This window comes from Rattus norvegicus, chromosome 4 (genome assembly GCF_021556685.1).
Source record: "Rattus norvegicus strain SHRSP/BbbUtx chromosome 4, alternate assembly SHRSP_T2T, whole genome shotgun sequence".
NCBI lineage: Eukaryota > Metazoa > Chordata > Mammalia > Rodentia > Muridae > Rattus > Rattus norvegicus.
In genome coordinates, this window is record NC_141537.1 from 156,874,207 (window position 1) to 156,897,254 (window position 23,048).

General features: G+C 41.8%; 1 long non-coding RNA gene and 1 pseudogene across 2 annotated transcripts; one reads left to right on the plus strand and one right to left on the minus strand.

Annotated features, from left to right (window-relative positions):
* Positions 1 to 6,194: 6,194 nt before the first annotated feature.
* On the minus strand, positions 6,195 to 10,459 carry LOC147995046 (uncharacterized; annotated as a pseudogene). Its single transcript, XR_015686135.1, has one exon. The product of XR_015686135.1 is annotated as an uncharacterized LOC147995046 (transcript).
* On the plus strand, positions 8,945 to 22,442 carry LOC147995047 (uncharacterized). The gene is made up of 2 exons (XR_015686136.1): positions 8,945 to 9,074; positions 20,183 to 22,442. It is a non-coding gene; the product is annotated as an uncharacterized LOC147995047 (long non-coding RNA).
* The last annotated feature ends 606 nt before the right edge of the window (positions 22,443 to 23,048 follow it).

Here is a 23,048-nt window from a genome sequence, read left to right on the forward strand (position 1 = left end):
CCAGAAAATCATGAGTAGATTCCAGACATTGGACGGTTAGAGTTTTGAGTTCACTTTTGATTGTGAGTGTGCCCTGATACTTTTTCCCCTTGAAGGAAGAAAGTTTTTTAGTGGAGCCCACAGTTAAGAGACTTTGAATTGTAAAAAGACTTTGAATTATAAAAGAGATTGGATATTTTAACAGGATTGAAATTTTAATATGTAAGAATTTGTAAAGACAGTGTGACACTTAAAGTTATTTAGATCTTGGGAATGAATAAGAAAGTAAGGGTTGAGTCTTAATGATGATGCGTATGTGTGTCAAATTGACAAGGGATCAATTGTACTGGTATGGGGCTCAAATTGAACCTCTTCTGGAACCTCTTGAATGAGACTCATGGAGGTGGTGATTGATGCAAAAGCAAGAGGAGTTTAATCATTCCAACATGTTGAGGCCATCCCACTTCAAGGGGAGATGACTCTGGGCAGTTCCCAACAGTAAATTATATACCTTATAAATAATTGGGGCAGAATTCAAACAATTGGGGCAGAATTTGCACAATGATAACTAGGCAGGGTACTATGCACATTTGGTGGAGTGAAACAACTTTCAAATCAACTCAGTGTATTGTTCAGGACTTTCTATTGGAAGTCAGGTAGCTTTGTATGACAGTTTGGCTTGCAGCTGTTCCAGGAACTAGATCAGTTTTTTTTCTTCATGGAAGGGAGGGGTCCTTGTTCTCAGAGGTTTGTAGTGGGCCCCAGATTGGTCCCAACTCTAGTCCTTTCACTGGCTAGTTTTTTTGTGTCAACTTGACATAAGTTGGAGTTATCACAGAGAAAGGAAATGCCTCCAAGAGCTTCATCTGTAAGGCATTTTCTCAATTAGTCATCAAGGGAGGAGAGCTCCTTGTGGGTAGTACCATCCCTGGACTTGGGTTGTTTAAGAAAGCAAGCTGAGCAAGCCAGGGGAAGCAAGCCCATAAGTAACATCCCTCCATGGCCTCTACATCAGCTCCTGCTTGAGTTCCTGTCCTGACTTCCTTTGGTGATGAACAGCAATGTGGAAGTGTAAGCTGAATAAACCCTTTCCTCCCCAACTTGCTTCTTGGTCATGATGTTTGTACAGGAATAGAAACTCTGACTAAGACAACCCCCAACACAGACACACACAGACACACAGACACACAGACACACAGACACACACACACACACACAGACACACAGACACACAGACACACACACACACACACACACACACACACACACACACTTGAGAATCAGTAGGTACATGAGCCAGCACCATCCAATATCTGTTATATATAGCCAATGCCAAGATCCTGGCTATAATGGAGCTTGGGTGGGCTCTGGCATCCTTTCTACTGAAGAAAAGAGATTTAACCCCTGTAGAATCATAATTCATCTACTCTGAGGGTATCTCTCGCCACTGCCACCACCCCATTGTTCTAGATGTGGCTAAACTCTCTGTATCCCCTTCCAGCCAGGTTCCTTCAGTGGTTCTTCAACTATGCATGGCACTGAAACTTTATTATAACTCTTTCAATTAATTATGTAAATAATATCACTTGCTTGGTATGTAAGTAGTGCCAGACACACACACACACACACACACACACACACACACACACACACACACACACGCAGAGAGAGAGAGAGAGAGAGAGAGAGAGAGAGAGAGAGAGAGAGACAGTAGAAATTCATTGCATTGGGATGAAAATTCAAGAAGTCAGTAGCTATCTGATAGCGCTCCCCCAGAGACTCTCTGTAACTAGGGTTAGTGGTGAGCAGCATCAGGACCCTCAACATTAGTGGTTCTCAACCTGGGGGTTGAATGACCTTCCACATATTAGATATTCTACATATCAGATATTGTGCTCATAACAGGAATTCCACTTAAAAGAATTTTATGTTTGAGAGGGTCACCATAACATGGGGAACTATATTGAAGGGTCTCAGCCTTAGGGAGGTTGAGAACCACTGCCTTACAGGCATCTGGTCAAGCCAGAACTAACACTGTAACTAGCAACTTCAGAGTTTTGACCACATACACTCTCAGAACTCTACCAGCAACACTGAAGACCAGCCACCGATGTTGGCTTCTTGAACTTTCTTGTCTCTTTCCGTGTGCCTGGGCAGTGGCTGTTCTCTGTGTCAACCATCCATTGCACATTCATTCCCTTAGTTCCTTAGGCACCAATGCCAGGCAAGTCCAGCAAGATTGTAGGACACTGTGTGCAGACTAATACCAGACCTGGGATTGTGGGCTGTGGGTTGAAGAATCTGGCTTGACAAGGAAATGTGATAGAGGAGGATGTGGGAGACTGTGGGCAGTAGGAGGTAATTCCAGAATCTGAGGGCCACGGGAATGCTGGAATAGGTACTGAGGAAGAACCAATTGGTATCTCCTATGCATTTTACACCCTAATCACACTCAGCCTCTGGTATGGGGACTTAGCCAGGTTCCTTCCTTTGGTGGGTGAGACTAATGGCAACACATGTGGACATGGCAACCCTAGGCCCACATCTAGAGCTTTAGATCCCACAAAAGATAATACATATGAGAATGAAGACTATGAAGAGGATGAAGGTGACTGGGCACGAATTGAATAACAGAATACTGATCCTCGGGGGAGTGGACACTAGCTCCAGGCAGGGAGAAAGTGAGGGATTTGGGATGGAACTGGGCTGGCTGAGTGTTGCTGTGGCTGGGGCAGACTGCTGCTGTTGTCCACCTCATCTCTTCCTCCTGCAAGCCCGAAGATTGTGTTCCTCTAGATAATTCTGGTTAAAATGCTCCCCTGCACCTGTATTTCTGTTTTCAGCTTTCAGAGATAGACTTTCACATCTGTTGCTTGGATCTCCATGAGTCTTTCCAAAACTTGCCTATGAGAATGACATGTTTTCCCTTTCTCAGTATGTTTAAACAAATAGTGGAAACGGAACCATTTCCAAGTTTTCTTTTTCAATTCTTTAAGAAAGATGTATTTTCTTATTTTCACTTATGCTTATGTGTGTCAGTGTGAGAAAGTATGCCAGATGAATGCAGAGGCCAGTAGAGTCTGGGCCTTGATATGGTGCTGAAAGCTGAACCCTGGGGTAAATGGGATATATTATTAACCCCTAAGCCATCTCTCTGGCCCATAGGTGAACTTTTCTTTAAAAACAACAACAACAACAACAACAACAACAACAACAACAACAACAACAAATTCTTTATGTGTTTCAGTGTTTTGACAGCAGGTATGCATAGCCAGCTTTTTCTACCACTCTTCTCTACCCCTATTGTACCCTTCCAGATAGGAGAGAAAGAAAGATAGAGACTCTCTGTAACTAGGGTTAGTGGTGGGCAGACTACTTCCTGCTGATTAAGGACATTGAATTCCTTGGGGCAAGTTTGATCTTCACCATGACATGATATCCAAATTCTTCTTCTCATCATTTTACTTGTGACCATTTGACAAACAACAAAAGTGACCAGCAATCACCTCCACCACCACCACTGCTACCACCACTAGCAGTAGCAGCAGCAGCAGCAACAGAAACAGAAGGAGGAGGGGGAGTAGGGGGAGGAAGAGGAGGAGGAACCATGCCCCTCCCAGGGCTCTAGCATTTATATACCCTCTCAAGAATCCTCAGAATTTCAAATGTCATAGTCTTGCAGAAACTACTTGCAGCTGGCAAAAATCACACCCCTGTTAGAGCATGAGGCAAATCATACTCAGCTGCTGTGGACAATCTAAAGAAGCCCCGTATCTTACACCTGGGATTAAACAAAAACAAATCCTGTAAAATGAAACATATCCACCTTACAGATTTTGTTTCTTTTAGTACACCTAAGGTTAATTGTGGCAGGCAATGAAATTTGATTATACAAAGAAAAACTAGGACTTTTTTTTTTATAATTTCCTTGGTCTGCTGTCAGGTGATAGAATTTTTTTCTTTAAACCTTTACTGTTAAATGGTGTTTTCATGTAAAATTGAGGCTTCTAACACATTTCCTATTATTAATTGACCAATTTCTTCATTTCCTTGTGCTAGTGGACCTGCAAGCCTGTGTGAGACTGGATATAGGTGACATATAATGTATAGTTTCTATTTCTGAATACCTGTTACAGTTGCAGCAATAACAGGGTTAATTCTGAATTATCAGGAGTAAAGTAATCAGTTCTTTATGCAAAATATTGAGTTAGCAATTATATTAAATGAGGACTGTATAAAACTCTGATTTTTTAAACTGAAGTGTATGGGCTTTGAATTACTTTGTTTATTTTGTCTGACTTACAGCATGACATCCCAACTTATTTGCATCAGGATAGAATTAAGTTCTTCAGGAATTGGCATTCCCTTTCCAATATGTGGGAAAATCCAATTAGTTCTTTTTATAAACTGAAGATGCTTGCTTTTAGGATATTTGTTAATTTCTTACAGATAACTGCCACAAGCTCTTTGCCATTCTTCATTAATTACTCATAATAACATAATCTCAGCACTAGTAAAAGGCACTATGATTTGGCTGGGTCTATTCCTGACAATTGATGTAGTCTTATTCTCCCTCTTACGATAAATCAGAAACCTTTTCTATGTAAGTTGTAAATTTTTACTTTGTATGCTAAGAAAATCTATTCCAGAATTCTATCTTCCATTTTCACAATGAGCCCAGTAGGAGAGTTAGTTGAAGGCAAAGTAACCAAAATACAGTCAAATTGGGATCTATGCAATCCACATATGCATCTTGCAGTCTCTGTTCTACCAGAGTTAACACTCTATCTGCTTCAGCTGTTGACCTTCTTGAACTGTATAATCAGAATCTCCTTGTAAAGTTTGAAACACATCTAACTCTTGAGTAGTTAATCTAATGGTAGGATACAGCCAATTACTATCTCCCATTATTTTTTGAAAATCAATAAGAGTCTTCAACTGATCTCTTCAGATCTATAATTTTGTGGTTGAATTTTCTGTTGAATTATTTTACAATCCAAAGAGTTAATAGAATCTTCTCTCTATAGTTTTCAGGAGCAATCTGTAACCCACAACATGGCAGAATTCTTTGTGTTTCCTTAAACATTTTTCTCTAAAATATCTGCATTAGAATCAGCCAAAAATATTATTAAGTTAATGATAAATAACAGATTGAGAAATTGCCTATGAATTATTTCTAGCAGTTGTTGCACAAAATATTGACATAAAGTTCAACTACTTAACATTTCCTGTGAAACAACTTTCCATTGATATCTCCACCATTATTATAAATAAGTACTGTGAATGCATATGCAAACCTTTCCCTATTCTCCTCATGGAAAATGATTGTAAAAGCAATGTTTTAAATCAATTATCTATCATAGCAATAACTTAGATAATAAAGAAGGTAAAGGACTTCCAAGCTATAATTGATTGATTGATTGACTTGCTCTATTCACCACTCTTAAGTCTGTTAACATCTTCCATTTTTCTTATTTCTTTCTCTTTTATTACAAAAACAGGTGAATTTCATGATCTGGTAGATTCTTCTCTATGTTGAGCTTTCAGCTGCTCTTGTACTAGCTGCTCAAGTGCCTGCCATTTTTCCTAAATTCAGGGCCATTGCTTTTTCCATACAGGCTTGTCAGTTCACCATTTTAAGATTGGGCCATTGCTTTTTCAGCAGTGGCCTGTTGGGGTACACTATGTGAAGGTATGTCTCTGTATATTCAATGGTTAATTCTGTATTGGCAGAGAGCTAATGGCCCATCACTAGTCTTATATTTTGTAAATATTCATTCTTTCTCACCTGACTAACTAGAATTATATTTGATTGGCTTTTATAGAAATATGATAGTCAATAGCTGGCTGAGTAGGAAGTAAAGGATGGATCTTTCCAGGGAGAGAGGGACATCACTGGAATGCTGGAATCTTGAAGTAGGAGCTTCTAATGCCAGTAAAGAAATGGATTTGCCAGTGAGAGTAAAAGCAAGCAGGCAAAGAGCAAGCAATTTTTTTCTTCCATGTTCTTTATATAGTCTGCCACCAGAAGGGGTGGTCAAATTTAAAGTCTATCTTCCCACCTCAAAAACCTCAGATTTAGGTGAATCTTCCCACTTCAAATGATTCAATCAAGAAAAACTTTCACAAGTGTACTGTGCCTCTTGGGTTTTTGTTAATTCCAGATGTAATCAAGTTGACAAAAAAGAAAAAGAATAGCTACCATAATCCCTAACAAAGGACTTTGCTCTCTCTTTTATTGAACAGCACAGAAACCATCACATGGGGGAAAATGGGGATACTGTATAGAAATCTTTCATGGAGTTTTTCTAGGCTTGAAGTCACTGACTCCAACAGAGTCCAACTGACTCAGGTAGCAAAGAGCAAAGAGTATTACAAATGTCATTTATCAAACAATGGCCACATGTTGTGTTCAACATTCATGAATGTTACATTCAACATTTATGGTAAATATTCATTTTAGAAGATTCCTATCCATTAGTTTAGATTGTAAATGTTGATTACATGGGAAATCCAAGACGAGTGAGCTGACTGTTACGTTGTTCTCTTAAAAGCAGGTTAAATAAACAGGCTGAGAATACAGTGTGATCATAGTCTTAAGTGACTTCCAGGTGTAACACTAACTCTGGCTGGGAGGTTCAGCAAAATTTCTAGTCTTGGAATGTAAGAGAGATTTTCAGAATACCAAATAATCACCATGCACCATATTTGTGCAGTGCCTTTGGAGGCCAGAACAGGGCATCTGATCCCCTGGATCTGGAATTACAGATGTTTGTCAGCTGCCATGTGGATGCTGGATACCAAACCTGGGTCCTCTGCAAGGACAGACAACACTCTTAAACATGGGAGTTATTGCTCCAGCCCATACTTTCTTTTTCTGATTGACAGTACTACAGAGATGTTTTTATCTGTTTGTGGACTTGATGCCAAGCTTTAAGATGGAGTTGCTCCCTTGGTTCAGCTGGAAAGCATGAGAAATGTGGGGTTCCAGCTCAGCTGTACTGTACACATTCTAGAAGACTGAAGGGCTTACATGACCTTGGCTAGCTCCCTCGATTCCCTGGTCCTTGGTATTAATACCATTGGATCACTGCATCATGTGGCTGTGAGAAGATTATAAACTCAAGGCAGTCCAAGATGTGCTTGAGAGGCAAGCAGGTTATAACTAGGAGCAAGTTACACTCATCAGACCAGAGGTACCATAGACTGGATGAATCAGGGTTTGTTGTGATGGAGAAATGAAGATCAGGAAAGGCAAGTAGGGCTTGTGCATCTCTTAACACCCACAAGCGCAATACCAAATGCTTTTCCTGAGCAAGGCCCACCCTCTATCTCTTGCTCCACCTCCTGCCTTCCAAAAAAAACAGCAAATCCTGTACCACTATGAGCACTGTGATTGCATTTTCTCCTTTCTGACCTAAGTATCACCACAGGAGAAAGGGAGGTCAGTTCAGGTGAAGGGATTGGAATGAAGGGAGTTGATGCAAGGCCTCTGCTTTATTTAATTTTGCATGACTATCGCATGAATGACCTCGCATCTTGTCTAGTATGGAGCCCCTAGCCCCCATCTTATAGAGACCTAGGCCTATCTTTCACTCCAAAGAAAGATGAAAGAGACCAGTAGTCATGTGTACACACACACACACACACACACACACACAGAGACACACACACACACACACACACGCACACACATGTCTAGGGTTAGAAAAATATCTTCACTTACTAAGGATGCAGAAAGCCCACAAGGCAAGTTTGTGGCAACGTACAGGAAGAAGATTTAGCCTTTTATGTTCACTTGAAGGGAGACCAAGTGTATGGCAATGCAGCCCAAAGACTACGGGCCAACATTTGACTTACACCATGTTCAGCATACATCTATATGAACCAGAGCTGGATGTATTAAGCACAGATAAGGGATAGCACAAACTTTATGGATAGGCATTCAGAGACAGACATTTCTAAGTGTCTTAGTAATAGATACATATCCAAGTGTGTGCACAGAATTTTGTAGATTTTGAAGTTAATTTGCTCAAAAGACATAGTTCATTACAAGGTCCAAAGATTAAGCAAAATCTAGAAATAAAATAAAAAAAACATTATCTCTGGGGACTGGAAAGATGGATAAGTCACCTCAGAGCCCAAAATGACCTTGCATTTGTGACAGGTGGGTAATACCTGCCTGTAATAGCTCTAGGAGATTCTACACCTCTGGCCTCCCAGGCACACATGTATTTACATATATGCTCTGCCCCCACATATACATGAATGAAAATAATGCGTAATGTAAGTATACATACATATATAGTTTGGTTTACTTATTCTTAAGGATTTACTTATTGTAGATGAAGTTGTGAGGTGACTAAAATGGTGTATTGTTCTGGTATTGGGGTGGGAGAGGAGATACAGCTAATGGTGTGGCTGTAATTAAGGCTTATTGGTGCTCTTGTTTGAGAGAACTCACCTCCATGCACAGGTCATGGTGTGCACATCCTGGCACACACACAATAATACACATTATTTTCAAAAGGAAAAAGGCAATTGTAACTAAGATGACAAAGATCGTGCTTTTCTGTCACCATGGATGTTAACAGGCAGAGATGGGACTTGAACATGTAGGTCGTACTTCAGTCAGATGGCAATCTGAGGAGGTGGGAGGCTAATACTCTCCCAATATATCTTATCACATCTCAAACAAGCCATTTATGGGGAATTAAACAAAGGAAGTTACTCGTTCATGTTCCCCACGTGTTCCACAGCTAGGTGGCTGCGACACAGATGACTCTGGTGATGTCTGTGATGCCCTCATACTGGACCCAGGTACTTCCTGTCATATCAGGTGGGTTAGTGCCAGATGGTACTAACTCTTTGCACATTTCTGGACTGGAGCATTAACTCAGAACAAACAAGCCATTAGTAATGTATGGTTGTAGATTAACTCAAAACAAACCATTAGTGTAGACCCATACGGATTCATTTCTTAGTGTGCAATACAAAGCGCAGTACTAGCCTGGTCTGTTATTCTTCTCCCTTTATGACTATTGCCTCTGCAAGATCTTCTCTGCATGTGAGAAATGGCAACCTGTCTGTTATCAGTAAGTTTATTTTTTTTTATTTTTTATTTTATTTTATTTCTTTTTTTCGGAGCTGGGGACCAAACCCAGGGCCTTGTGCTTGCTAGGCAAGTGCTCTACCACTGAGCTAAATCCCCAACCCAGTAAGTTCATTTTTATCCATAAGGGAATTTTCTGACACATATCCATACATTCTGCAATAGGCCTCATGCAATAGTGAGCAGTTGTGCAAAATAAAAGACAATAAATCAGGAAAATTAGGAAGGCCTCCATGAGGCCTCTTCCACATGGGAGTAAGAAAGTAAGACTCACTCTCCCTTCTTCATTTTAGAGATAATCTCATTAATTATATTAGCCTTTTTGTTGATTAATTGAGCACTGTCTAACTGGTCAAAATGAGAGTTTCCTTTAAACTGTTCACATCCATGGCTTTGTCTCAGTAACAAATAATCTACCATAGCCTGCAGTTCCCCAGAGGCTTTCCTAACTTGACTTAATTCCTGTCTAACAGCCCCAGTAGCATGGGATGTTGTGTCTAAGGCTCTGCTGGTAGTGCAAGCCAGGTATTCCAATTCTGCATTCAAGAATCCTGTCATCTCTGGTGTTACAAAGATGGTCATAGAGGCATATTCTGCAGCTCTCCACAGATGCACTCTGTCACCACAAGTAAGCAGGGAGGAGATTTCCCTCTTTGTTTTCACTCTGTGCTTCAGGGTGGCTTTCTGAGACATGTGTACTGTAACTCTTCCTATGGTGCAGGGTCCCCCGGCACTGTTTGCAGGCACAAAAGAGTAAGCTGTCTTTCCACACAGCAGGAACCACCCTGTTGGTAGCTTTAGGTGGCCCACAGCATATAACATAAGGGAGAAAGAACCGCATCTCACGAGGCTACTTTCTGTGTGATCTACACAATCTCTAGTGCACCCCGAAAAAACAACACAATCCCTGGGAGATGTGATACCTGCCAATTTTAAGCTGAACATCCCCGTTTCTATCTTGGTCACAACAGGCCCCCAGTTATAGATGTCAGAAAAGTCCATCGGCTTCTTTATGTTCTTGAATAAAGTATAGTTTCATAAATCCTCAAGGTCTGTGCCTACACCCATGAAGCATGATGTAGAAACCTCCTTGGAATACAAATCCTCTCTAATGCCAAAGTCAGAGTTATTTAAAATATTTTCTGTTAAGTAAACCCATACAATCTCATCCTTCTTAAATGCTGTGGTATCTCCCAGGAGGGTCAAAAGGCATAAAGAGCAGCACAGTTAGCATTGTCTTTTTAGAGTCAGCTTCAAGTCCCCTGTTTGCTGGATTGTCCATTGGTCTTCACACACCTTTTTACCGTGGTGCGGCGTATCTAATGTTTCTGTTCAGCGACTTGCCCTGTTGTTAGTGTCTCCAGAAGCGATTCCCAGGGGCCAGGCTACTTCTTAGCCTTCTGATCCCACTTCCAGGTATTGCAACAGAACATGATCTGCCAGTTTTAATGAATACACAGGACCTGTAAGGACAGACTCATTAACACTTGCACATATTTGATTAAATCTAAAATTGCCTTTGATAATGTACATGATTCTTAATGTTCAGTTTATTTTTAAATTTTTCTTGGATATTTTATGTCTTTACATTTCAATCGTTATCTTCTTTCCCTTCTCTCCTATACTTCCCTCCCCCAGCTTCTATGAGGATGCTCCCTCTCCTACCCACCCATTCCAACCTCAACGCCCTGGCATTATCCTACATTGCGGAAATGAGTCTTCACAGGACCCAGGGTCTTTCCTCCTATTGATGCTGGACAACGCCTTCTTCTGCTACATATGTGGCTGGAGTCGTGGGTCATTCCAGGTGTATTCATTGGTTGGTGGTTTATAATGTGCTACTTAGTATACATTTGGTCTGAACTAGTCACCCATAGACAATCTCATGTTGACTCAAACTGAGCCTAACTCAGGAAGCAAACCTCACCCTGAGCAAGGCCAATAGACAAGGCTTTGTCCCAGTGATATGTTTCTTGGTACAACTTAGTGACCATACTTTTACAGTGTGGGTCATTTTCTCTACCTTGAGGCTTCAGGCTCTGTGTAATGTACCGTTTATGCCTAATTCTTTGTTTACTCTTTGTTCAATCTTAGAAACAGTTCATAAGTAATACTTTTCCTCAGCAAGGATTTGATAACTTCTCAATTCTATGAAGAATTTTTTAATCTGTCTCCCCAACAGGTCATTAAAACCAACATATATTTGAACCTTCTTGGCCTTGATATTAGAGTAAAATCAACGTGCCAATTCTCAAATGAATACTGCCCTCACTAGTGTTTTAAGTCCTTTTGGTTCGGGGGTGAGGGAGTGTTTTCCTGACAAACTGTACATTGAGTAGTTGTCCTTACTATAGCTTTAGAGAGTCTGAGGCCTAAAACTCAAGACTTAATGTAATTATTTGTAGTATTTCTCCCAACTGGAGTCCCAAATAGTAGACTCATGCAATTGCTTAACAACTGGATTTACTAAATGGGCCAGAGAGAGTGCTTTTCCTTTTTTCTTTTGTGATTATAAGAGTTGGAGTCACTGAATCACATCAACAGCTTTAAAAGCATCTGAGTAGAATACTGAGGTACAATTTCAATCCAGCAAAGTATAGAAAGGGGTGGCATGGCATTGTGGGAATTCAGGTCTCTTTAATTGTTCTCTCAGGCTAGTTGTTTCTGCTGACCAATGAAGCAGCACCATTCTTGTGGCCAGAACACTAATACCACCCGTTCAAGAGCAGGCAGCTTCCAGTGGTCTAAGAATCTCCACTGTGTGCTTGATTTCTTTCTTACTGGATTGACCTGTTCCTTTTCTTTCCAAATAGAACTGTGAGCATGTTCAACTGCAAACGTACACCTAGGGTCAGTATAACTATTGGCTGGATTCCCTGCTGACAGTTCAAATGCTCATCAGGTCAACGAGCTGAGCTTTCTGGGTAGACATTCTTGGTGGCAGCACTTTGGACTGGTTGGTTTCTCCTAGAGTAACCACAGCACACCTAGCAATTCCACTGCACTGGTAGATGTAGGTAGCTGCTTCCTCAGTGGACAGGGTGCAGTCACCTTCTGCCAGGGTAAGTCAAATCTACAAGGTAGATTTCATCTATTAGCTTGGTGCATTCATGTAGTAAAGGCTTCCATTCTGGGCCCCGAAGGAGAGTAGCTAGGTTTATATCAGCAGAGGATTATTAGGTAGAATGGCTTGACATTCCTCCATCTGTCCTGCAGTGAGTCACATATTCCATTTTTTCTAAGAAGGTCATCCCTCGGGATGGCACATCCACCGCAGTGGCCTGGGAAAGACCTCTTTTGCTTCCTGCAAGAGTTCTCCGGCAATGGCTGCAGCCCCTCTCCTTCGAAGCCTGTTGGTATTGCCAGACTCAATCCAATCCTTTCCATTCATTTCCCTGCTAAGCTTCCTAAAGGGGTTTAGCCCAGGAGGCCAAAGTTTGGGATCCAAATTCTGTAGCAACCTACCATACCCAGGGAACACCCTATTGTTATTTAAAGGGGTTCTGCTTATGAAATTGTCTACTTCTGGCTCCTGATCAGGCTTATTTTTCAAGGAGGAGACCCAAGAAGCTCATGGAAGACTTAGGTGTTTATGCTACAAGCCCACAGGCAATCAGATGATGTAAATGCTCTCTGGTGTTAGTTAAATATTACTGAAAGGAATTGGTCATTATCAGAAGTCCTCGGTAAGCAACTCCCTCCCTTTCAATGCTAAATCTTTAAAATTTTGACCCAATGTCCCCAAAGATTATTGAGAAACCCACAACCCCCCCCCCCCGAGATAGCACTGTTCAATGGAACTATTTTCTTTTGTTTTTTATGTGTATGAGTGTCTTGCTTGTACTGGTCTGTGGACAGTGTTGTGCAGTGTCCTGATAGGTCACATGAAAGCATCAGATCACCTGGGACTGGAGTTACAGTTGTAAGCTGGTATATAAATGCTTCAAATTAAACCTGAGTCCTCTGGAAGATTGGCCAGAGATCTTAGAGGCTGAGCCATCTCTTTAGCCCCTAGATTTACTGTTCTAAATGTGAGTCAGGGTCTTTTCACCCAAAGGTGAACAGAGGCTGAGATTCTGAGTCAAATGGAACATTCACAATGTGTCTCCAAGTCCAAACTGGAAACCACAAACATGCCCCAGCATGCCATCAGTCAGCTGGTACAGGCAGGGACAATATCAATGCACAATATCAATGATGGCTGACAACTCTTGTACAGATGAGTGCTCATCAGAATGGGACATCTTCACTGGTAGCGTGGGACTCTCATTAAGGATGCTGACAAGGTCTAATAAGCTCACACACTGGGAAAAATTAACTTCCAGATTAGCTTTGTCTAGGCTTCCCTGGGTGTGGAGTACTGCATTTCACTTTGAATTCAGGAGTGTCTTTTAGATGAATGCTTACAGAAGAAGAAGCTCTTTGAGACTTCTCAAATTCCCTAGAAGCCCATACAGCTAGACTTACCTCGGTCAGTCCTTTATTTCACATGACAATCAAGCTCCTTTGTATGTAGCTTCAGGATGAATTGTCAGATGTGTTCTGGAAGGACCTGCAGAGAAGTTGTCAGGTTTTAGGGGGGAAAAATACATAAATTTGTGCCTGCAGATTAGGTAACAGTTCTCCACCTAAGATGTACAGAGCAACTGGGAATGCAGAACTCATGACATGACGCGGTGATTCCCCCGCAGGCTTTACAGCAGGCAGGGGAAACCATCAGGGTGAGGAGAGAAGGAAACTCCACTCAGCCCGATTTTATTGTACCCAGGGCTGGAGCAGGACTTCGAGAGTCTGGCCCGGGCCACTGTACTTTAGCCACCTTGACGCACAGCACGATTCTGGAAAAAGGTGTTCAGAGAACACCTCAGTCCCACGGGCACAACAACTTAAGACAGGTTTGCACTGAGATGCTTTACTAAGTACATCCAGCTTCTTACACAAGAAAAGGTTCTGTGGACACAGAGACTTGGGGTCTAGGAAGTTTGACTGAGGTAAGCACAGTGCCTATGGGAGTCAGGACTGGCCTGGCCCTAAGATAGCACAAAGTCACTTAAGCTGTGATAAAGCACAAGTCACATCACTCCTGAGAATGGTTTTATGGTCTAAAAGCAATGCTCAAGATTTAGGAGGAAAGAGATGAGGTCAGTAAATTCAGGGAGACAAGGGCCCAGCCTGTCTCATCAGACAGCAGTGGATCACCAGGTTGTAAAACCACATCATTCCTGACATTCCAGGAAGAGCAGCTAAGCACTTCATTTCCTTGAAGGGTAAGCTGCATGTTTAACTTCCCTGGCTTCTCCAGCATTTGTGTGCACAAGGCTCTTTTGCACTCTGCAGCTCCCCATTTCTAAGTTTTTTAAAGAAAAAGTAGCAGCTGTAATGGAGGCTGTGGTTGAATGCCTTGTTTCTGTGACCAGTCTAATTACTGTAGCAAGCATAAGAGAATTATAAGACTAGTTAACAGAGGACCAAGGAAAGAGAGAGGCAATCTTAGCCTCAGGGGGCCATATGAGAAAAATCTGACCCTTTAAAGCAACACAGACCAGGAAATTGTTGACGACCGAGACTACGCTTGTGCCACAAATAATACATAGTTGCTCTATTTTGTAAAACTGTGGTTCTTAGTTCACCCATCTCCTGGTTGATTCCTACCAGTAATTTTGCTGTAATAATAGTCATTTCTGCTAATCATACAGATTATTTTAGAGGTTTCTCTCTGTATTCCAGTAACTATTTCTGGAATGGGCATTTAAAGTGTAAAAACAATGCTTAGCTTGGCAAAGATACCGCACTGTGTCAGAGGTGCGTCCTTTATCCCCTCTGACAAAAGGATTCTGCATAGACAAGCTGACGGTTAATGTGCTGTACACTCAGTTAAATTTAACAGCATCACTTCTGGGGTCTGTCATATGGTGTCTTTGTTTCTCCCAATCTCAGCTTGAAGACTCTTGATGGTTCCCCGTTTGCCCAGTGCACTCTGGGTGTCCTTGTTGGATGCATCAAATCAGGAGCCCTCTGGGACTTTGTTCATTTGTCAGGAAAGACATAAACATAACTTTGCCTCAGTGTCAACGGAACCTCAGGCTCTGTCTTTTTACTTAGCATTTGCTTTAGCTTGTGACTCTCTTTCTTGGGCAGCAACAAAAAAAATCCTTTAATGTGAAAAGAATTGAAAGTTAAGATAGCTAAATGTAGTATAGCCCATGGGGATCTAAGTGGCCAAAGCCCTTTACCTGCTTTTTAATTTTTAAAGATTTGCCAGGTAAGCATTTGATGGTGTTTTATAACAGCTTTGTCCTGTGTATAGTAAGGGATTTTAGTAACATGATTGGTATTAAAATTCCTTAAATTATTTTCTAGCTTAAGAGGAACCATTATTGCACTTAGTCGGAATAAGGGTCCTAGGAAGGACATGTATAGAGTTATTTGACAAAGATCCAGAGGAGATAATGGTATTTCCTGGAGCCCCAGGGAATCATGCCCTGTATGGGGATCTGTTCGGCAGCTGACTAGTTAGGGAGGGGCACTGTACATGCCTGTGGAGAGCGTTGGCTCAGATTTTCTACATACCTCGTCACAGAGAATGACCAAGACACAGGCAGTCATAGTCTCAAGTCTCAAGCTGGCATCCACTCATTGCTAACTATGCACTAGGCACTTAGAATAAAATAATCTCTCTTTTTTTTAAAATAATCTCTTTATACTGTATAAAAGTGCCTTTAATCATGGGTAGGTGACTGTGAGCTCTCTTTAAGTTTGCCTTTTCTGGTACCTGACCATCTATCAGACCAAGGAAAAGTATAAAATTAAAAAAAAAACTACGTAATTAACAGTGATTATTAATTTTCTTTAAAGATTTAAACTTAAGGCTATAAGATTTGATATCTTTAAAATTCAGGGTGATTTTAACTTTGAGATTAAGACTCTTTTATTAGGTAACAGGGTATTTAGAAGTGCTGAAGAATAACCACAGAACACCCCAAAGGAGAACACAGTTGAGATTCCCCATGTAAGTATGAAAGTTCGAATCCAGCTAGTATTTAAATGAAAGCCAAACAGAAAGGCGAGTAATAACAAAGCATACAATTTCACGGAGGGAGAACTCACCTGCTAGAGGCGTGAGTGCTTACTGCGCTCGGTAGGCAGTGTGATGCAACAGATTCTCAGGCTGCACCAAATGACTTTAGATCAAACCAACTTCAAAATAATCTAATTCTTACCGATTGCATTTCTGGTCTCCAAGAAAAAGTTTAGAAACAGGTAATTGTGTTTGTATTTATTGGCCATTTAGTATTACGCAGAAGAAAGACTTTTTAAAACTTTCATGATTTTGATTTACTCCTATTTCCTTTTAGGATCCACCCCAAGCTTGTTTATGTTGCTATCCTGAAAGTTTTTGTTGTGTTGTATAAAAATATGAATTTTAAGATGAAGTTTTTAGTAATAAAAGACAAAAGTTCCTATTTTGCGAATATTTGCAGTGCTGTTAGAAACCAGCCACTCCATCAGCTTGCTTTCAGGGACTCAGCACCAGAAGCCATGCCGTCTTCACCAACCCCCAGTCCTCACCCCCACTGCCAAATGTGACACATTCCCACTGTTGCCATGAGTTGGGTATTTTCCCTATACAACATGTGTGTCCTTTAAAGGTGGCAGTGGTCCTCTATCAGTCTCCCCACCCCACTCAGTCCCTATCCCCTTTCAAGTCTCCAGTTTCAGATGACCTTTGCTCCTCCCACCCCCCAGGAAATCTCTTAAATGAGAACCATTGTGTGGTATGGTCTCAGCTTTGACATTCCTCAGCTCCAATTTCACCATTATTGAAAGGCTACAGGATTTGAGCAGCCAACCATCTATTAAATATAGCTGATTTAAAACAATTTTTTAAATATGTTTTTATGCTTAATCTTGAAAACAGAATTTGTCTTTTTAAATAAACCATATTAGTAGTTAGTATCACTACAGACTTAGTTTTGAGCCCTTTGAAGAATTTGACTATTTATAAGATGTCTGATCATTTGCACCTCTTAATTATCTTTACCAGCTTTCAATTTGGTACCTTTCATACGATTAAGATTTTATAGTTTTAGACATACATCTCCAAGTTAGTTTTTGTTAACCCAAGTGTACCTTTATAACCTTAGATTTTTATCATCATACAAATCCATTCCAACCCAAACTATCCTAGAGTCTTGTGGTTGTCTCCTTAGTCTAAGCAGAAGATATAAATAATAAACAGAAGGCTTATGAAAGTATAGTTGCTTTATACTATGTGGTCACCTTAAGACGGTGGTGAAATTACACGGTACGTATTCTTTAACCTCAGTAAAGATGGCTGCCAGGCACAGAGTCTTTTTATCCTCATGACCCACCAGTCAAAACCTGTGGCTGTTATTTTAAAAAATCTATTTTATATGCTATGGTGTAGCAGAATTAATTTTTTTTCTTTTTTCTTTTTTTCGGAGCTGGGGACTGAACCCAGGGCCTTCCGCTTGCTAGGCAAGCGCTCTACCACTGAGCTAAATCCCCAACCCCGCAGAATTAATTTTTTAAGCAAGAGATTAATTGTGTGTGTGTTTACATATATATGATTCTTAATATATGTATATACATATATTATGCTATAGCAAATTAAAATGACCAATGCATAGGTTTAGCCATCTTGTTACAAGTTTTAAGCTAAATTTTTGTTACAGATTTTTTTTTTTTGGCTCTTCTACATCCCTTCTTTTTTTTATCTTTATTAACTAAAATTTTTTTATCTTTATTAACTAAAATTTCTTATTTACATTTCAATTATTATTCCCCTTCCTGGTTTCCAGGCCAACATCTCCCCTCCCCTCCCCTCCCCCTCCCCTCCCCCTCCCCTCCCCCTCCCCTCCCCCTCCCCTCCCCCTCCCCTCCCCATCCCCTTCTCTATGGGCTTCCCCTCCCCATCCTTCCCCCATTACCACCCTCCCCCCAACAATCACGTTCACTGGGGGTTCAGTCTCCCATTACGATTTAAGTCTCTGATTCTTCGTAGTCCACCCGATAAACTGCCATCCAAATGTAAATACATGGCAGAGCTAAATCATTCAATGACTGAGAAACATCTAACAAAAGCTTACTGATCACAGCAAGCTTAAACTTTTGAACTCTATCTCCTATGATGGGAAAAAAAATCTTTGAAAAACACATGACATTTGTATGTAGAATGCATGTTCCTTGCCCCTTTAAAAGTCCTATATAAAAACATTAAAAGAAATCTCTACTAGATTTGAAAATACTGAATTTATAGGATTTTACATATAATTTTAGGCAACATCCATGGAGGTGTCTTTAAAAATCTTAACAGGGAAACTTTTGGATAATGTCTGTAGATTTCAAGTAACATGCTAGTGCTTTGTCTCCCTCCTGCACATTTCATCCCCTAAGCGCTCTTCAGAGCAGAATCCCCTTCTCCGTCCCTTCGCAGGAATCCTAAAAGTCCCGCCTCTGTTTCCCTGCCCAGTCATTGGTCATCGGCTGATAACTATTGACCAGTCAAAAACCAACTGGGGACAGGCTTCCTTTAGTCCTACCTGCTGCACCGCAAACAGGTTTTTGGGTAACGTAATTAGCATGAAAACACAAGCCGCTACAAACAAATATCTCAATAACTGTACAAAATGCTTCGTTTCAAAGAACTGAGAAGAATCCATGTTAATTTCCCAGGGGTGGGAGGACTGAATTTTCTAAGCTCCTAATTTCTATTTAAAGAAAACTTTTCAAACCTTCTCTGGGGATCCTGTGTCCCATTTTCGTCACCAGCTGTGGTGATTCAGCAGGCTTTACAGCAGGCAGGGGAAACCATCAGGGTGAGGAGAGAAGGAAACTCCACTCAGCCCGATTTTATTGTACCCAGGGCTGGAGCAGGACTTCGAGAGTCTGGCCCGGGCCACTGTACTTTAGCCACCTTGACGCACAGCACGATTCTGGAAAAAGGTGTTCAGAGAACACCTCAGTCCCACGGGCACAACAACTTAAGACAGGTTTGCACTGAGCTGCTTTACAAAGTACATCCGGCTTCTTACACAAGAAAAGGTACTGTGGACACAGAGACTTGGGGTCTAGGAAGTTTGACTGAGGTAAGCACAGTGCCTATGGGAGTCAGGACTGGCCTGGCCCTAAGATAGCACAAAGTCACTTAAGCTGTGATAAAGCACAAGTCACATCACTCCTGAGAATGGCTTTATGGTCTAAAAGCAATGCTCAAGATTTAGGAGAAAAGAGATGAGGTCAGTAAATTCTGGGAGACATGTGCCCAGCCTGTCTCATCAGACAGCAGTGGATCACCAGGTTGTAAAACCACATCATTCCTGACATTCCAGGAAGAGCAGCTAAGCACTTCATTTCCTTGAAGGGTAAGCTGCATGTTTAACTTCCCTGGCTTCTCCAGCGTTTATCTGTGTGCACAAGGCCCTTTGGCCTTCTGCAACTTAAATCCTGAGAAGCATTTCCAGAGGGCCGAGAAAACACTGGTTCTCTGGGTTCTAGAAATGCTGATCACTGCTATTGCTTCTCTAGAGAATTCTGTAGCAGGCAGTTTTACTCAAGACGGGGGATGGGAGCCCTTTAGTTGGATGTCAGAGCTGTATACTTGCCTGAGTCTCTTTGAAAGACTTGCTCTGTGTTCCCAGTCTTCTGCTTCCGAAGACTTCTTCCAGGGAGATAGTGGCTAGTGTGCGTACAAGATGTCTGTCCAGTTGTTACATACTTGGAAGGCAGGCTACATGGGTTGAGAGGAAATTGTAACCATATTTCTTTCTACATTTTGTAAATTATCATTTTAGACAGGGGCTCACCCTGTAACTATGGCTGGCTATGGACTTGCTATGTTTTCTGCCTCCCCAATGCTGAGGTTTTTAAATTTTCTTTCGAATGTCAGAGAGCTTTGTGAAGTACAGACTGTATTTACCATCTTGACACTGCCTGGCCTGGACGAGCAGTGTTGACATATTACAGATGCACGTAATGTATGCATTCCAAGAATTCAGGTGGAAGTTCATTGGCTCTTTTTGTATCTCTTGGCTCATAAATAAACTCTTGGCTTGGTTCCTCTTTCCTTAGACCTCCCAGGACATACCTGTAATATCTCTCTAGATGTGACAGCCCATCTTCATTAGGATCCCAATTAGGATCTCCATGCAGACAGCCTCATCAGGAAGATGGACCCAAGCCAGATTGTTCTGATGCAATGTCTTTTCTACTTTATTTCATTATTGTTCACCAAATGAATAGTGAAGAAAGCCCTGAAACCAACCAGATTAACTAGGACACGCACCCAACAAGTGTCTGTAAACTACAAGGACCACCGAGAAACACTTTCAGACAATCTGATGTGCGCAGGAGGGGATTCCAGTCAAGCTATCTGAAAGGAACTGATCAGCCAAGCCACCTAGAAGAAGCAGAGACTAACTGATGGCCTTGGAGTGGCTCAGACTAATGGAACTGCTTTTGGGAACCAGCCCACTCCAAAGCTTTCTCAGAGGCCCTGATGACAGGACAAAGAGAACAAGACTTCTGTGCCCCTGCCCAGGGGTAGACTTGGAAATGTCCAGTCTAGGGCTTGGACCAGAGCCTTGAAGGAGTTTCAGTTCGTGGGAACCCGACTTTCCCCGTCTGAAGAGACCGGAGTTATCAATCCCAAGGCAGGTGCGCACTTCGTGTTGTACTTGAGACGGTCTGTGTTCCCTTTATAAAATGTTGCTGAATTAGCTTCCTGCTGACTTCGGCCTATTGCAGGCTGCTTTCCATGGACTCTGTCCCATTTCCCCACAATGGATGGTATACACGATGCTGTTCTTGGTTTGACATAAGACTTAGCTTGCACAAAATCTCCTGACCCCAACTGTCCAGTATCATTTTTTTAATCCCCTGGTCCTCTACCTTAAGACCCTGCTGCTGAAGAAAGTCTTGCTAGTCCAGGTCAAGCTACCTGGAAAGGATACTTTCCAGCCCCTTGAGCTGCTGGTAGGCTGTCCAAAATACTATGGATTTCCAGATTTTGTGAGCTGGGATGGAAACTTGAGGGTTCTTTGGAAAGCTACTTTTGTTGGATGGTGTTTTGCTGGGGCAAACACATGAAGGAATGTTTTGCTGACAAGGCTATAAAGCAGACTTACGAAGGTGAAAGGATGTTCTGCTAAAGGAAGCACATGAAAGGACATGTGATGAAGGATTCTTCGCTATCAGCGCACATGTATTGGTACACCTTACATTGAGTAATTGAGCTCCGTTTGTCGGGACTCCATAGAGTTATGGTGTGCTGCAATTTCTTGCAGCTTCTGCAGATTCTGGCTGATTGGCAGAGTGATGTCAGCTAAGACAGACACATGATCTGAGGCAAGACCTGTGGAGGACATGTGATGTTTAGAGGAAGTATGAATAGAACTCAATGGAGAGTAACAAAGGCTGGGCTAGGCTGAGCTTGGATTGCTGGTACAGCTAACTGTGTAGGGCTTCGCTAAGACAGGCACAGCCAAGAACTTTTCCTGGCATTCCTGTTGGTCCCGGTCCCTCCTGCTGACTGAACTGCTGATTTCTTGATGACACAGGTGGGAGTTGCTCCAAAGAACTATTTCTAAACATGTCCACTTCCCTGGATCCTTTCTTTCCCACCACCTCTGGTGGGTGGTGGGATAGAAGGGAGGTTAAAGTGTTTAAGGACCATCATTAAAAATAGGTTTTGAAAAACAGTAACGTTAAAAGGGTGGGCTTTGCTGGTGCAGCTGTCTCTGAGTCACTTCAGCTCCTGTAAGTAGCCTCTCATCCATATTACCATACAGTGAAAGGAGAATTATACGAATTCTAGGTTTGGAGATACAAAATTAAAAGAATAAACCCCAAAGGGCCACAGATACAAAATTAAAAGAATAAACCCCAAAAGGCCACAGACCGAGGGCTAAGCCCTACAGCCAGGACTAGCAGGCCATAAAGATAAAGGAGCACAGGAAACACTGTCCAGGCAGGACTAGCAAGCCATAAAAATAAGGAAAAGGAATGCAGGAACCAGCCTGAGTTAATGGGACTGATTCATGGGACGTCTGGCAGGAAGACATCTCCCCCTAGCACACTCAGGGCCATCCTCCAGACCCTGATAAGCCCCTGACTTCTAACACGTACTCTTTCTGCTTTGTTCTCACTGCTATGTTTGAATGAGCCAATTGTATGTAACCACGCCAAAACCCCCTAGCCTTCTCTATATAACCCTCTGACTTTTGAGTTTCGTGGTCGACACCTCTGTCTCCTGCGCGGGATACGTGTCGGCCTGGAGATCTCTGTAATAGGTCTCCGTAATAAACCTCGCCTTTGCTTATTACATCCAAAATGGTCTCTCTGTGTCTGGGGTTCGAGATTTCCCGCGACTTTAGAAAGGGTCTCTCTTCGGGGATCTTTCAACAGAACCTCAATAAAACTCACTGGCTCACCAAGTTGGACTTTGGTGGTAACCATATGTTGGTGAGTTGTTGATTCTTTGCCAATGACTGGCTTTGGCATCCACGTAGTGGGTTAAATGAGGCAGGCAGCCATTGGGGGTCAGTGCTTAGAGCTGCTGCTGAGGGTGGATCCAGATACCTACAGGGCTGCTGCCAATGGCAACCAGCGATGAGAGAACTTACTCAGCACACTTTCTCAGAGGGAACAAAGCTTAATCTACTGGGGCTGGTGTTCTCTGTGGCTAGTGGAAAAACTATGAATTCTTTTAACTCCCTAGGGCTGGAAAAAAAGAGAAAGAAAAAGAGAAAATTCACACACACACAGACACACAGACACACACACACAGAGTGGATGAAACAAAAGGCAGATTTTAATAACTTCATACACACAAATATGTACATACATACATATATACATATATAACTACAGACATATACACATTCACACATAGAATGGTTAGCGTGAAACTCCAACAAGCAGGCTCCAAGCATTTCAC